Source organism: Dasypus novemcinctus, chromosome 1 (assembly GCF_030445035.2).
Source record: "Dasypus novemcinctus isolate mDasNov1 chromosome 1, mDasNov1.1.hap2, whole genome shotgun sequence".
Taxonomy (NCBI): domain Eukaryota; kingdom Metazoa; phylum Chordata; class Mammalia; order Cingulata; family Dasypodidae; genus Dasypus; species Dasypus novemcinctus.
In genome coordinates this window covers 108,312,461-108,329,319 of record NC_080673.1, presented here as the reverse complement: position 1 = coordinate 108,329,319, position 16,859 = coordinate 108,312,461, and the positions used below count along the sequence as shown (strand labels likewise).

The 16,859-nt window shown below is 38.9% G+C and overlaps 1 protein-coding gene and 1 pseudogene across 5 annotated transcripts in view; one reads left to right on the top strand and one right to left on the bottom strand.

Moving 5' to 3' along the window:
- Positions 1-16,859, top strand: part of BMPR1B (bone morphogenetic protein receptor type 1B) — a 437,941-nt gene that overhangs the window by 13,539 nt on the left and 407,543 nt on the right. The window lies entirely within an intron of this gene.
- LOC131279727 (uncharacterized) lies at positions 714-5,822 on the bottom strand (annotated as a pseudogene).

Below are 16,859 nucleotides of genomic sequence, written 5' to 3'. Positions count from 1 at the left end.
ACATGACCTTGGGGATGCAAAAGTCCAGGTTCCACAGGCAGGCTGCAACCAGGGTCTCCATTGAAAGTACAGTGGAGGTTTTTAATGAGTTCTGGGAGATGCTGGCTGTCCAAAGATGAGCTGGGAAATTCTCACTTAATGTGGGAGTCACTTCCCCTTTTAAGGCATGCAACTGATTGGATAAAGCATCACTCATTGCTGATGGAAGTCTCTCTGATTGATGTAATCAGCTCTCTATGGTTTACCACTGCAGTGAAGTCAATGGTGACTAAAGTCCATAAATGCCCTTGTATTACAGTTAGCCCAGGGCTTGCTTGACCAAACATCTGGGCACAATTATCTAGCCGAGTTCACACATTAGCCTAACCATCACAGTCTACCTCTTGTCACCTTGGTAACCATACACATTACCTTAAACCGTATTTAGTCTCTAAGTAAAAACAATAACAGACATGTACATATATATATATTTCCACCTTACAGTGTTCATCTCTCCTGCATACAACTGGAAATGCATTAATTCCATACAGAATAGAGTGCAAGTCTTGGGTAATATTCACTCTTAAACTTGACATCCTCAAATATCATGACATGAGACTGATATAACTTGTTATATGATAGGGGAAAAGGTTAAGGAAGAAGACAAAGAAATTCGTTTTGTGTACACATACAATCATAATAATAATGAAACAGGGAAGAAAGATTCATGACCATTACAGTCCTCATTTCTGTAACTGGTCATGTGGTCGAAGTTCATATTTATTACTATCTTCTTCCACCACCCATTCTGTTTCCATTACTCTCAGCAAGCACTTCAGCTGGCCTTGGTTCTTCGCCTGGTGGGGTGACCCAAACATTCATTCCTGAAGATTCTGGGCCATTGTTAGTCTTGCTTAAATTGGGTTGTTGCAATTTCCCATGGACTTTAATTACAGGACATGGCATTACTAGGAGATGCCCTACAGGATCTCCTGTATTCCAGGCAAACTCTGCTTTACCCCCATTTTGTAGATGCAGTCGTATTTCCCCTTGATAGTTAGGATACATCACCCCAGCCAGTACAGTAATTTCCTTCTTTGACTGTTGATTCAGAGGTAAGAGGAGCCCAAAGTAGCCAGGTGGCAGTTTTAATGTCCAGTTCAGTGGAATCGTTGTTGTATTCCCTGGAGACAGCACTCCTCCTTTTGGGACTAAAACTTATAGATTAGCAAAGTTTGAGGTTGCAGGGACACTAAGAAAAAATTTTCCTAGTGGATCACTAGGGGTAATGGTGAGGGTGACACTCCCATTTCCACCCCTTGATTCCTGGACCCATGGAGCCTGGTTATGGGAGAAACAGCACCATAGAGTGGACACTGATTTAAAGCATACACAGCCTCTTGGAGAACATTGCTCCAGCCCTGCAAAGTATTATCACCTAGTTGGTGCCGTAATTGAGTCTTCAAAAGGCCATTCCACCGTTCTGTCAATCCACCTGCTTCAGGGTGATGGCAAACATGATAAGACCAGTGAATTCCATGGACATGTGCCCATTCCCGCACATCATTTGCTGTGAAATGGGTTCCTTGATTGGAAGCAATCCTGTGTGGAATGCCATTGCGGTAGGTAAGACATTCAGTAAATCCACAGATGGTAGTTTTGGAAGCAGCATTGTGTGCAGGAAATGCAAACCCTTATCCAGAGTATGGTATATTCCAGTTAAATCGCTGCCCTTTCCATGGTGGAAGTGGTCCAATATGGTCAACCTGCCACCAGATAACAGGCTGGCCACCTCAAGGAATGGTACTGTATCAGGGGCTGAGTGGGTGTCTCTGCTACTGGCAGATTGGGCACTCAGCAGTGACTGTAGCCAAGTCAGCATTGGTAAGGGGAAGTCCATGCTGCTGAGCCCATGCATAACTTCCATCCTTACCTCCATGGCCACTTTGTTCGTGAGCCCATTCCGCAATGACAGGAGTGGCTGGGAAAGAGGCTGAGCATTAGCCACAGAGCACATCATCTTATCCGCTTGATTATTAAAATCTTTCTCTGCTGAAATCACCCTCTGGTGAGCATTTGTATGGGATACAAATATTTTCATGTTTTTTTGCCCACTGATAAAAAGGTCTATCCACATACCTCTTCCCCAGACCCCTTTGCCACCAATTTTCCAATCGTGTTCCTTCCAATTCCCTACCATCTGGCAAAACCATTGGCAATAGCCCATGAATCAGTGTACAGAGGCACCTCTGGCCATTTCTTCTTCCACACAAAATGAACAACCAGGTGTACTGCTTGAAGTTCTGCTCACTGGGAGGATTTATCCTCACCACTGTCCTTCAGGGATGTTCCAGAAAGGGGTTGCAGTGCTGCAGCTGTCCACTTCTGGGTGATACCTGCATATCGTGCAGAACCATCTGTACACCAGGCCCGAGTTTACTCTTCTTCAGTCAGTTGATTGTAACGGACTCCCCAAGAGGCCAAAGCTGTGGGCTGGGAAAGAGATGGTAACATGGCAGGGATGGTGACCATGGGCGTTTGGGCTACTTGCTCCTGTAACTTTCTGTACTTTCTGTACTTGTGCTTTCAGGACTCACTCGAGCCCTATCTCATATATACCACTTGCATTTTATTATGAAGTGCTGCTGTGCACGCCCAACTTTATGGTTTGGTGGGTCAGACAATACCCAGTTCATGACAGGCAACTCAGGTCTCATGGCAACTTAATGGCCCATGGTTAAGCATTCAGTCTCCACTAAGGCCCAGTAGCAGGCCAAAAGCTGCTTCTCAAAAGGGGAGTAGTTATCTGCAGAGGATAGTAGGGCTTTACTCCAAAATCCTAAGAGTCTGTGTTGTGGTTCTTCTATAGGGGCCTGCCAAAGGCTCCAGACAGCATCTCTATTTGCCACTGAAACTTCCAGCACCATTGGATCTGCTGGATCATATGGCCCAAGTGGTAGTGCAGCTTACACAGGAGCCTGGACCTGATGCAGAGCCTCTTCTTGTTCTGGTCCCCAATCAAAACTAGCAGCTTTTATGATCACCCAGTAAATGGGCTGGAGTAGCACACCCAAATGAGGAATGTGTTGTCTCCAAAATCCAAAGAGACCAACTAAGTGTTGTGTCTCTTTTTTGGTCATAGGAGGAGCCAGATGCACCAGCTTATCCTTCACTTTAGAAGGGATATCTCAACATGCCCCATACCACTGGACACCTAGAAATTTCATTGAGGTGGAAGGACCTTGTATTTTAGTTGGATTTATCTCCCATCGTCTCTCACAAAAATGCCTTCCTAATAAGTCTAGAGTGTTTGCTACATTTTGCTCACTACATCCTGTCAACATGATGTCATCAATTTAATGGACCAGTGTGATGTCTTGTGGAAGAGAGATACGGTCAGTCTCTGCGGAAAATGTTATGACGTAGGGCTGGAGAGTTGATATCCCCTGAGGCAGGACAGTGAAGGTGTACTGCTGGTCTTGCTAGCTAAAAGCAGTCTATTTCTGGTGGTCCTTACTAATTGCAGTTGAGAAAAAGCATTCCCTAAAATCAGTAGGTGCATACCAGTACCAGGGGATGTGTTGATTCACTCAAGCAATGATACCACATCTGGGACAACAGCTGTAATTGGAGTCACCACCTGGTTAAGTTTACGATAATCTGCTGTCATCCTTCAAGATCCATCTTTTTTCTGTACAGGCCACATAGGAGAGTTGAATGGGGCTGTGTTGGGAATCACCACCCCTGCATCCTTCAAATCCTTGATGGTGGCACTAATTTCTGCAACCCCTCCAGGAATCCAGTATTGCTTTTGGTTTACTATTTTGCTAGGTTGGGGCAGTTCTAGTGGCTTCCACTTGGCCTTTCCAACCATAATAGCCCTCACTCCGTAAGTCAGGGATCCAATGTGGGGATTCTGCCAGTTACTGAGTATGTCTATTCCAATTATGCATCCTGGAAATGGGGAATTAACCACAGAATGGGTCTGGGGACCCACTGGACCAACTGTGAGATGGACTTCCATTAGTCACCTGACCTCTATAAGCCCCTACTCTGACTAGTGGACCACAGTGACGTTTTGGGTCTCCTGGAATTAACATCACTTCTGATCCAGTGTCTAATAATCCCTGAAATGTCTGATCATTTCCTTTTCCCCAATGAACAGTTACTGTAGTAAAAGGCCGTAGATCTCCTTGGGGAAAGGTGGGAGGAAGATAAACAATATAAATTTTGGGCAGTTTAACAGGATCTTTCCCCAAGGAGACCTGACCTTCTCCTCATTCAAGGGCTCTGGGTCTGTAAACTCTCTCAAGTCTGGGATTTGATTAAGGGGCCATGATTTTCTGTAGCTATGATTTGAGTTAGGATTTTGTTCACTTGACGTAGAACTCTTCTGTTTATACAGATCCAGAAGAAATTTAGTAGACTGCCTATCTATTTCACTTCTAGGTACCCCATGATATATTAGCCAATGCTATAACTCTCCACAACTCAAACTGTTTTGAGTGCTTTTTTTTTAAAGATTTATTTATTATTTTATTTCTCTCCCCTTCCCACCCTGCCTCAATTGTCTGCTAAGTGTGTTCATTCGCTGTGTGTTCTTCTGTGTCCACTTGTATTCTTGTCAGCAGCTCCAGGAATCTGTGTCTCTTTTTTGTTGTGTCATTTTGTTGCATCAGCTCTCCATGTGTGCGGCACCACTCCTGGGCAGGCTGAGGTTTTTTCGCATGGGTTGGCTCTCCTTGCAGGGCACACTCTTTGCGTGTGAGATTCCCCTACATGTAGGACAACCCTGCACGGCATGGCACTCCTTGCGCGCGTCAGTACTGCACATAGGCTAGTTTACCACACAGGTCAGGAGGCCCTGGGTTTGAACCCTGGGCCTTCTATGTGGTAGGCAGATGCTCTGTCAGTTGAGCCAAATCTGCTTCCCTTGAGTGCTTTTTTGAATCTGCCTTTCATTGTGAATCGCCCACCTTGACTTTGGCAATTAACTGCCGACGCTTGACTTTTACTGGACCGACATCTGATCATCCCCATAATGTTTTAAGATTCTAATTCCATCACGGCCCTTCCTACATTAATATCTGGACTACAGAGAAGAGCAACCACAGAGCTCTTCAGGGAAGATAAAGTTAGTCTTAAAAAATGATTCTTCACAGTCTTGGTTAAAGGTGTGTCCTCTGGACATTCCTGGGGTGGGTGGGCAGCTCTCAAATGGTAAATCCATTCTAGAATTCCAGTCTCCCTAAGCCTTTGCATTCCCTCTTCTACTTATACTAGGGCAAATTGGGCATCTCAGCCTCAGACATGCTAGCCCATCTTTTGGTTCACGTTTCAGTCAGCCACCCAAACAAACTGTTAGAGCCCTTTCCAATCTCTTGAGCTACAGTGTTGAATCAAGAATTTCTGCTTAGTGGGCCTAAATCAATAAATTCAGCCTAATCCAATTTTATATTCCTTCCACCATTATCCCATTCCCTTAGTATCCATTCCCACACATATTCCCATATTAATTTCTTCAGGCAGGGGTCGGAAGGCAGTTTCCTTAGGGCAGACTAGAGGCTCGGCAGTGCATGCTGGAGTTTGGCTGGTATGTTCCTCAGGACTGAGAGGAGGTCCAGATTCCCTGGGGAAGGCTGGAGGCTGGGCAGGGCAGCCTTCAGTTTGGCTGTACCTACCTCAGGGCTGGAAGTTGGTTCAAGCTCCCTGGGGCAGGCTGGGGGCCTGATGATACAAGGTTAACAAGGTGTGGTCTGGACAGGGCAGGCCATGGCAGGCTTACCTGGTAAAGTCTCAGCAGAATTCACCACCAATATTATCATCATTTCATATGTCTCCATCCCAGTTCTCCAGATTCCACTCCTTTCCAATCAATGCCTTCAATTCAACTGCAGAAATTCTGCAGGGTTGAAATTTTAGTTTCCTTTGTAAGCCTGCTGCTTGTACAATGAGAGTCTGAGTTTGATTCTCAGATATTTCGAGCCTGTGGCTACAGGAGACAAGCTTTTTTTTCACAGCACACGTAGAAACTTTCGTGTCATTCATGTGGTATTTAAGTTTCAAATTTGAAGCCTTTAACTCATGTCTTTCTTTTGTAATAGTATCCAGAGTATCTAGGAGGAGCCAGCCAACATCATTATACCTTTTGACTCCACAAACTGTTAAGGTGTTGAAAACACTCTCACCCAAATCTTTGCTTCTTATAAGCATGGAAGTGGAGGAATTCAGTGATGATATTTCACATATCTCAATTGCCAACTTGTGCCATGGACTGTTAGCAGCCTCTTTGTTATTGAAAAGGGAGTCATCAGTACCCTTAAGTCCAATCAGAGTAGAGAGCCAATTGCAAAACTCCCAGAACCACCTCAGACACCCCATGTTTAAGACTGTTCTTCAAGAACCACTCCTGACACCAAGCTGTATTAGTCAGGGTTCTCTAGGGAAACAGTATCAACAAGAGATATCTGTCAACAGTAAGTGATTTATTAGAGTCTCTCACCTGACGGTGGAGATGAACAAGTCTATGTTCTGCAGGCAGACTGCAACCAGGGGCTCCGATGAAAGTCCAGTTCTTGATGAGTTCTGGGAGATGTTGGCTGTCTAAAGACAAGCTGGAAAATTCTCACTCAATGCTGGAATGTCTTCCCTTTTTAAGGCATTCAGGTGGTTGGATAAAGTATCACTCATTGCTGATGGCAATCTCCCTGATTGATGTAATTGTAATCAGCTCTCTATGATTTACCACTGCAGTAAAGTCAGTGGTGACTGAAGTCCATAAATGCCCTTGAATTACAGTTAGCCCAGTGCTTGCTTGACCAACAGCTGGGCACAATTACCTGGCTGAGTTCACACCTTAGCCTAACCATCACATAGCATTTACCTTTTTAGACAGAAAGGAAGCTCGTATTTCTTGTGTCTTCATATGGCTGTCCTGTGCAACTTGATCATTTTATATTTACTTGCTTGGATTTTCCTCAGTTTCTAAATCTTTTTTCTTCTTTTTGTGAAAGTAGAATTGTTATTTTTTTTTTTCATTCAGAATTGTGTGGAGTGCTAGATTGTATGAGATGAATTGCATGCTGTGTTTCATGTAAAGATGGATTGTGATTTTAAATAAGATGAAAATCTTGTTTTCTGTTCTTTAGTGATGTTTGTGTCATTGTTAGCTTTTGTGGCTGTGGGAACACATAACAGCAGTGTCCCAGAGGTGACTTTCCAGCACCTTCTTGTGGTAACTCTGCACCATTATCCTGAGAAGTACAGTCTGTATATTTCCTGCTCTGCATGTATAATCCTGTATTTCTCCAATTTGAATCTTATTTGATGTTTTCTCCCTAGTAACTCATAAAGTTTTGGAATTCTTGAAGGTTATCTGACTGACTTGGCATTGTGCATGCTGGCAAAACTTAGCGTCTTTTATAGGCCTGGAAAATTTAATCTACATTTCCTCTTTGACATCATTTATACAGATGTTAAAAAAGACCATGTCCAGCGCTTTTCCTATTTATAGTTTTCCTGCCAAAGTGGTGCCCTTTTCACTCTCTTGTTTCTCCAGTAAAAATCTGTCTAATTCTATGATGACCTGGATTTTAAAATATGTTGTGGTGGTATCCTTGTCAAACACTTTTGTAAAAATCAAGTGGATTATATCCACTAGTTTGTCCCTTAAGCTCTCACAATTGTTTTTTTTTTTTTTGAGGTACTGGGGGATTGAACGCGGGAGCTTGTATGTGGGAAGCTGGCGCTCAATCACTGAGTGACAGTGGCTTCCCTGAATTGGTTTTTGTGTTTGTTTTGCTTGGTGTCTGTTTTTTTGGTTTTTCAGGAGGCACAGGGAACTGGACCCAGGACTTCCCATGTAGAAGGCGGGAGCTCAAGTGCTTGTGTCACAGCCACTTCCTTATTCAGTTTTTAATTTGCCAAGACATGATACTCCTGAAAAAAAAAAAAGAATGCTAGTCCCTTCACACCATAATGATTGTTTCTAAATTCTTCAGTGATCTTTTTTTTGGAAAGATTTATTTATTTATTTATTCCCCCCCCCCCCCCCAGTTGTCTGCTCTCTGTGTCCATTCTCTGTGTGTTCTTCTGTGTCCGCTTCTATTCTTGTCAGTGGCACCCGGAATCCGTGTCTCTTTTTGTTGTGTCATCTTTTGTGCCAGCTCTCCGTGTGTGTGGTGCCATTCCTGGGCAGGTTGCTCTTTCTTTTGCACTGGGTGGCTCTCCTTATGGGGTGCACTCCTTGCGCATGGGGCTTCCCTGTGCTGGGGACACTCCTGCGTCACACAGTACTCCTTGCGCACATCAGCACTGCACGTGGGCCAGCTCCACATCGTGCAAGGCAATCCTAGGTTTGAACTGCGAACCTTCCATGTGGATCATTGAGCAAAGTCTGCCTCTCTTCAGTGGTCTTATGCTTTAGCAGGTATAGACCTTACAAATTTGTGAGATTCTCAAGAAGTAATTATATCACTAGATTAGGGAAATTTGAAAGGGTATTGAAAATAGAGGTGAAATTTAGCATCAATGTGGATATTTGAAACACAATTATATGTAAGCATCAGTGGGGTGAAAAAAAGGCTTTTTTCCAGGAGGGGTGCTAATACTGCAGCATGTTTAAGATAGTAGTCATTGTTATCTTCATTTTACAGATAAAGGGATCTAAGGGTCTCAGTGAGATTCAGCAAGTGGTACTCCTAGATTTTAATGCTGGAATGTCTGATTCTAAATCAGTGTTTTACGTGTTGAAGGCCTGCTAGAGCCAGATGCTGTGTTACTTATTGATGATACAAAGATGCCTGATACTCAGCCCTGTTGATCCAATCAAGAGCTTGGAAAGACTGGAGGGAAGGAGGAAGCCTATGAATAACAACATGTGAGATGGTAATTGCATGTGGATGCGTGGTGAGAACAGACAAATGTTGGTAACTAAAGGGTGTTCAAGATAGAGACATATTTTGAAAAGAGAGATGGATTAAGAGAGAAAATGCTTAAAATCTTTGGAAAACTATATTGTGAACTTTAAATGGTGTAATCTCACTTTTTCCCCACTTTCAATTCTGAAACATTTCTATACAGATTACTAGCTCTGTTTATTCGAGCAAAATTTACCGCTTCTTTACTTAAATTGACATTTATATTGGATCCACTGATTTTCTCTCTCTGTTTATGAGTGTGTGAGAGAAAGAAAGAGATGAGGGCCATTTAATATGCACTAAATGTAATGACGTATTTTAGTGAATTGGGGGAATCATAGTTTAATTTGCTAGGAATAGAGGGATGCATGATGAGGAAAAGGAATCATTTAAAATTGATCAGTTTTACTGAAATGACATTTTAAGCTTAAAAAGTTATTTTGAAGGAAGTACCATGATAATGTACTTAATAGTAAACTTTGGATTATAGGGCTTGACAAAGGTTTGATGTTAAATTGTTGGGAAACATCTGGAAAATAAGTGCTAAAAACACAATAAAAACCTTCAAGAAGATTTTCATCTTGTAATTCTTATAAATAAATTTTCTTTAATATTTCAATGACCTTGGATCATAAGTTTTTTCTTGTCACTTTTATCTCATCTATATTTTATCTCATCAAAATACACCAGAGTAGGGAAACGGACGTGGCCCAGTGGTTAGGGCGTCTGTCTACCACATGGGAGGTCCACGGTTCAAACACCCGGCCTCCTTGACCCGTGTGGAGCTGGCCCATGCGCAGTGCTGATGCGCGCAAGGAGTGCTATGCCACGCAGGGGTGTCCCCCGCCGTGGGGGAGCCCCACGCGCAAGGAGTGAACCTGTAAGGTGAGCCGCCCAGCGCGAAAGAAAGTGCAGCCTGCCCAGGAATGGCGCCGCCCACACTTCCCTTGCAGCTGACAGACAACAGAAGCGGACAAAGAAACAAGACGCAGCAAATAGACACAGAGAACAGACAACCGGGGGAGAAGGGGGAATTAAATAAATAAATACATCTTTAAAAAAAAATACACCAGAATAGATAAAAATGAAATAACGGCAGCAGTTTTTCACGCTGATTTGCAACCTGCCAAAACTGGCGTTGTGTACCAGACATCTTCACATATGTCTTTTCTAGGAAGAATGATAAGACTTCCCCTTTAAGTATAAAACTGTTACTTTTTTGCAAAGCAAAATGCAGTGGGTCCTACTGGCTTTTGCTATGGAATTTAGGTGAGACAGAGTTATTGAATTTAATGAAATCCAAACTTTTACTTTAAAAAACAACCAGATAAAACATGTATTTTACATAAGGGCCAAGTGCTGTGAGAACAGCACGGTTTAACATGGATTTGGGTATTAAAAGGAAATGGTAAACTCTTTTTTTAATACTACAGATACTATGTATGTTTAAATCAGTGCATTTTTCCTAGTCTGATAATCACATTTGCTTTTCCAAAGGAGTATAAATATCATAAATACATACATACTAAGCTATAGCATAATTTGTAACATAGAATGTTTCCTTTGTGACTCCTTATGTTTCAAAATACAATTTTTCCATTATGGAAAATTATATTTATGTTGAACATAAATAATCAGAGATTTACTTCACTAATGATCCAGCTTATTTTAAAATCACGTTACTGGGTTTAACGATGAGACCTCTGCTCTGCGACCTTGTGTATTCTGGAGGCTTGTTATGCATGTCAAGGTTATTTCCTTTTATTTGTTTTAATTTTACCTGCCATTTAAATCGTTGAATGACCCTTCATAATTTTATTAAGAAATCATATAATAAGGAAGGACTAGTAGATTATTTTTTACTTTAAATTTCATAATCTTATATAATTCAAATCTTCTTTGTGTTCTCATTTCTCAGGCCAAATAATTCTTCTTTCAGCAATTTCTCATTGCAGTAATGGATAAGATAGAGTAATAGGTTTCAATACATCTATAATTCTTATCTGAGCATTTTACATCTGTTCTCTCTTTAGGGGAGGGAGGCAAATAGTATGTTGAAAAGAGCACATAACTGGGCAGGAAAGGCCACAGTTAGTTCTGGAACCTCAGTCTGGTCACTTAAAGGAAGGATTGGCCAGCTCTCTAAGGGCCTTTGGTCTCTGAAATGCTCTGATTCTGTAACCCGAATAGGTGTATTTTGTCATAGTTAAAAGTTATATATAATAAGCATTGTAACTGTTTCATCCTGGTTTATTTTTTCTTCAGTTGAATTTTGGAATTTCAGAGACGAAACAGTGTTGATGAATTAAGTTCCTCACGAACCTTATCGACACTGAGCTTTTGTAATTCTGTACGTATCAGACTGATACTTACAAACTATCAAAGAATTATACTGTATGCCATTTTATGTGCAAGAATAAATAAGCTCTTTAGTTTGGGTTGGCAAATAATTTTAGTTAGTGGGAAATAATTCTGCTACAGTCAATATTGTACTCATTTTCTGGAATTATTTTCTAAGAACTTTAGGGCAATTGTTGAAAAAGATTTTGTGCAGAAGTCGGATTCTGTTTCACTTTTAACTGTATTAGATGATAAGGTTAATTATACCAGAGATAAAATATGCAGGTCATGCCAGCAATATAATAAATTAGTTTCTGTCATTGTAACTTTTCACTAATTAATGAAGGGTAATATCTCTGTCCTTTTTTGAGGTACTGGGGCCGGGGAATGAACTCAGGACCTCATATGTGGGCAGCCAACACTCAACCACTGAGCCATACTGGCTCCCCTGAGTTGGTTTTTTTCGTTTGTTTTTGCTTGTTTTTTTTTTTAGGAACCCAGGACCTCCCTTATGGGAAGCAGATGCTCAACAGGTTGAGCCACATCTCCTCCCCTAAGTATTCTCTTTTAAAACCCTACTTAATTAATAGAGAGGTAAAGACTGAACTAGGTTGTACTATTTTGCAATTAAACTGATTCCCTCTGTGAGGAGTTGATGCCTATTATATTCTTTTCCTAAAATATTTGTTTTCCTATTTGTCTAAGATTGGTTAAATGTTCACATTTCTTAAAATGTCCAGGAAACGTGAATATTCTCTTATTTTTCTTAAGTTAACTGGTAATATGCTTTTAAGAGACCGTATTTTCATACAGCAGTCAACTCTTTTGTCAAAAATGCAGGGATTTCAGTGGTATTTTCTACATTATCCATGACAAATTTTTAATCCCAAAATACTTATGTGCAACCTTTTCCTATATTATATCAGGATGTGCTGAAGGAACTATACTAACAGGAAAATTATACTTATCAATCTAAGTAAAATAAATTAGAAGACAATTCTTCAAAGCCCCCCCAAATTCATCCTGGAGTATTTGCTGTTAATATAAGCAGGAAGCCTCCACTGAAATTTAGAGAGAGTTGCTTGTTTCACATGAATTGTTTACTCTTATGAGATAAGGGTAACAAGATAAGGAAAAAGTTGAAGTTCTTAAGAAGAAATGCTAAAAATGTTCTTATCCATAGCAAATGGATTAGGGTTCATGATACTAAAATCCCTGAATCAGTAGCAAGAAAAGTGAAACAGTGCGGCAATTCTCATTTATATGGACAGTTATTTTGGGAATTGGACTGAAAATAGAAAAAGTAATTGGATAACCTTTATGCCCCAACATATATCATTTAATTCATGAATTTCTCATGCTGATACTATTCTTTTTACTTGTGCTGGTCTTAATCTTGACCTTTCCCCTCTTTTGAAATCTGTTTCATAGGCTACTTCCTAAAGAAATTAAGTCTGTTAATCCCATTCCATTCCACTCTTCCCTTCCACTGCCTGTACTCTCTTCTATTCGTGTATACTCTGCACAGTATCAATTTCTAATTACTAGTTTCCTGAATTGTTAGTGTAAATAGAGTCCACACAGGTTTAACTGGATTGAATGTCGAAAACATTGTTTTGTCTTTGTCTATTTCTGTACCTATTTGACAATATGCAATATAACACCAAAAAATGCTCAGTTAATGTTGATTGACTAATTGGTTTCCCAATTTTTTATAGTGCTAACCTTTATTTCCTAGTAACTATGGAGATTTCACTTTGGAAAAATTTTGAGGAGCTTTGGGATTATTTTTTAATGTATCTTTTTTTTTTTTTTTTTTAACACATTCTGAGACATGAAATAGGGGAAAAAAACCTCTTCCATAATTTGACAATTGCTAGTGTAGAATATTCTTATTGGTGATTTCATTTTAAAGCATGTTTACTGACAAGCTCTAAGACAGATTGAAAAGAGCATAAGAATATGGACTTTGGAGGCAGATACCTAGGTTTGCACCCATCTGTAAGATGGGGATAATTAGAGTATCTACTCAGTAAGGATGTTATGGGAATTAAATGAAATACCAAGAATTTTACCTGGTACATAATAGTTCTATTAATAACCATTCTTGTCTTTTATTTCAGTTGTCTTTAAATGACATTGGCTCTCAGCCTACTTTACCAAGTAACTATATGAGAGTGTACTTCTAAAATGAAATGGGGAAAATTTGCAAAGATACTTCATCAATATTAATGAGAAGTTATTTTCTAACAAAATGTTTCCAACTGCAAAATTTTTTAGGTCACAAATATTAATATTTAAATATAAATACCTATTTACAAACAAGCTCTTAAAACAAAATCATTTCTTTTTATTTAATTTGGATTTTCACTGTCTCTATATCACATGCATCCCTCCTTAAAAAAAAGCTTAAGTAATGAAATAAGAGGATAAATTGTATGGTTTTTATTAATTTGAATGGCAGTCTTCCTTGGACAAATTAGAAAAGTCAGGTTAACTTTCGCCTTAGTAGAGCTTGAAGAGATGTTAATATTAAGCAAGTGTTTAGTTGCATGACATGATCGTTTACACTGTTGCAGAACTTTAATTAAAGTTTTATTAAACTGTTTAAACCATGATCCAGTTTGGATTTGATAGTAGACATCTGTTTCAAATATTATTACTACAGTTAGAAATTAATAGCTATTTTTTCTTTGAAAGTCTCCCTTTTGAAACTTTTTGTTTATCTCCTGACTACTGGCTCTGTGTTAAAATATTTTTGAGGTGTAGGTTATTTTTAAAATCACTTTCATCATCTATATGATATCTACACAATAGAAAATAAGGGAAGTGTTTGGAAGTGTTTTATTGAAGCACACTAAAACAAGATTCCTCTTTGTTTTATGTTAAAGTAAATGTCTATGGTGATTTATCAGAAGCAATTGAAGAGTTTTCTTGATTGGGAACCGTTTTCCCTTCCTCCCTCCCTTTCTTCATTTCTTCTATTTTTAAGAAACGATGACTAATTTTAGGTAAGCTTTGTTGTCATTGTGTTCACTTAAACAATAAACAAAGTGCTCTGATTCTCTTCTTTTCTTTCATTGCCTCAATTACATTAGAAAATTCTTTAGCAAATGCAATTCTTTAGCTAATTTTATGTGTTTTATTCCTAGATCTGGAAAGGAATCTTGATACTATATTTCATTCAGGCAGCAGAATATTTAATACTTATATAGAGAAAAAGCATCAGAATTTAAATTTCCTATTAATCCTGTTCACTAAAATGGTAGAAAACAAAGCTAATGATACCCCCAAAGTTCAGAACTCATTAATTTACTCTGTTGTTATGCTTTTGTATTGCAGACTTAATTATTAACTGAATATCAGTTCAATGGAAACTTTATAAAAAATAGGAAGATGTCAAGAAGGAAGAAAAATATCACCTAAAATTTCTCCACTCAGAGCCTGTTATTTGTTAATATTTTGATGTATTTACTTTATTCTTTCTCAGGCATTATTTTAGGTATAATGAAACTAGGAAATTACCATCTTTATTTTGTGCTTTGTTTTACTTTTGCTTGGAATTTTATTATGGATGTTCCCTCATGACATTAAATGTGCTTCAACATATTACTTTATTGAATGATGAAAATACTACTTGTTTAATTTTTTCTTATTTTTCGTTAGAAATAATGCTGTTGTGGTTATTTTAATGTATAGATCTTTGTGATATAAAGGCTTTTATATTTAACATCAAATTGCTGTCCAGTGAAGTAATCTTATTTTATAATTTTACGAGTAGGTTACCTATTTAGTTTTACTCATATTTTTAGGAAAGTGTGCTAATAAATATATCAGCTGTATCCATGAAATCTCTATAAGGCTCAGAAAAACAAAACAATATATGAAAACCAAACAATAAAGGAATTTTGAATAAGTGGGAGCTGGCTTCATGTTATTTTTATTCAAAAAAATGAAGAAAATCAGAAGCTCTTAATACTTATAAATACTAACCATTACCGTTGATATAGGATTTTATTAAATTTATTAAAAAATGCAGATAAAACCCAATCATTTTTCTATTAAATTTGGTTCTGACTTTTAATTTGTAGGAATAGTTTAAAGAAAAAAACATCAATTCACGCAAAAATCCTTGGATGTTGAAGCCAGACGTTGCATAGAAAAAATCTAATCCAAATCCTTAATTGATATGCAAAATGAGACCTAAAATAGTTTTGTGTTTTGTGAAAGGTCCCATATATTGTGGCAGAGCTTGGGCGAGAAACTAGGTTGTTCTTTTACTGTTCCTTTCCTGTTTTTTTTCCTTCCAATCTATGTTTTTAAGTGAAATAGTTATCCCATATTTAAAGGATATGCAACATACATGCCAGTACCTTTTAAGCATCCTGTGATCCTGTGTGCTCCTCCTCAGTCACAATTTTGCTCCTTTACCTGCCATCTGAGGTGGAGTTTTGTGCCTCTTTGTTGTTTTAACATGGTCAAAAAATAAATGTGTATCCCTGAACAGTATGTATGTTGAAATATATATGTGTGTATATATATAAAACTTTCTATTTTGAAGCAACCTCAAACCTACAGGACAGTTGCAAAAACAATACAAAGTGCATACAGAGAATTCTAGTCTCCAACCATGCAACATACCACACCCCCAACCCCAGATACCCAGATCCACCAATTCCAATATCTAGATCCACCAATTCTAATATTTTGTTACCCTTTCTGTACCATTGCATCCACCTGCTCACCCTCCCATCCATTCATCCACTGAACATTTGGAGTCAGATTGCACACACCATACTCCTTGAACACACATCATTTCTATGTACACCTGCTGCACACAAGGACATTCACTTATGTAATCACCTTAAGTACGGTTATCAAGTTCAAGAAATCCAACACTGACACAAAGCCTACACCCTATCTTCTAGTCCTTTCCTGTGTCCCAGCAGTGTCCCTTGGAGCCTTTTCTGCTCCATTCTTATATCCCATTCTGTGTCATTTATTGCATTTTAATTGTCATTAAGTCTTCGGATTTTCTTTTTTTTAAGTTGTGGAAATATATATACAACATAAATTTCCCACCCCAGACCTTCCCAGACACACCATTCAGTGCTGTTAATCACATACCCAAAGTTGCAGTACCCTCAGCACCATCTCTTACTAGAATTTTCCTTTTACCCCAAACAGAACCCTCCCCTCATTTAGCATTAACTCCCTATTGCCTCTGCCATTCCACTACTGGAAACCTGTATTCTATTTCTGTCTTCATGAGTTTGCATATTTTCTGATGGCTTAAGTCACATCCTAAATCTTTAACAATCTTTTTTGCTTCGATATCAACTTAAAACCTCAGAAGATACATAAATTGTGTTCTTTTATAACTCTGTTCCCCCACCTTTATTAGTTCTTGTCACAATTGTATATTCATACCTTATTGAGTACAAAACCATTGATTTATCATTATATTTTATGCTTTTGCCTTTTAGATCCTTTAGGAAGTAAACAGTAGAGTTACAAATGAAAAATACAGTCGTACTGGTATTTACATTTATACATGTCATTACCTTTACTGGAGATCTTTACTTCTTCATGTGGCTTTAGTCAGTTGTCTAGTGCCCTTTT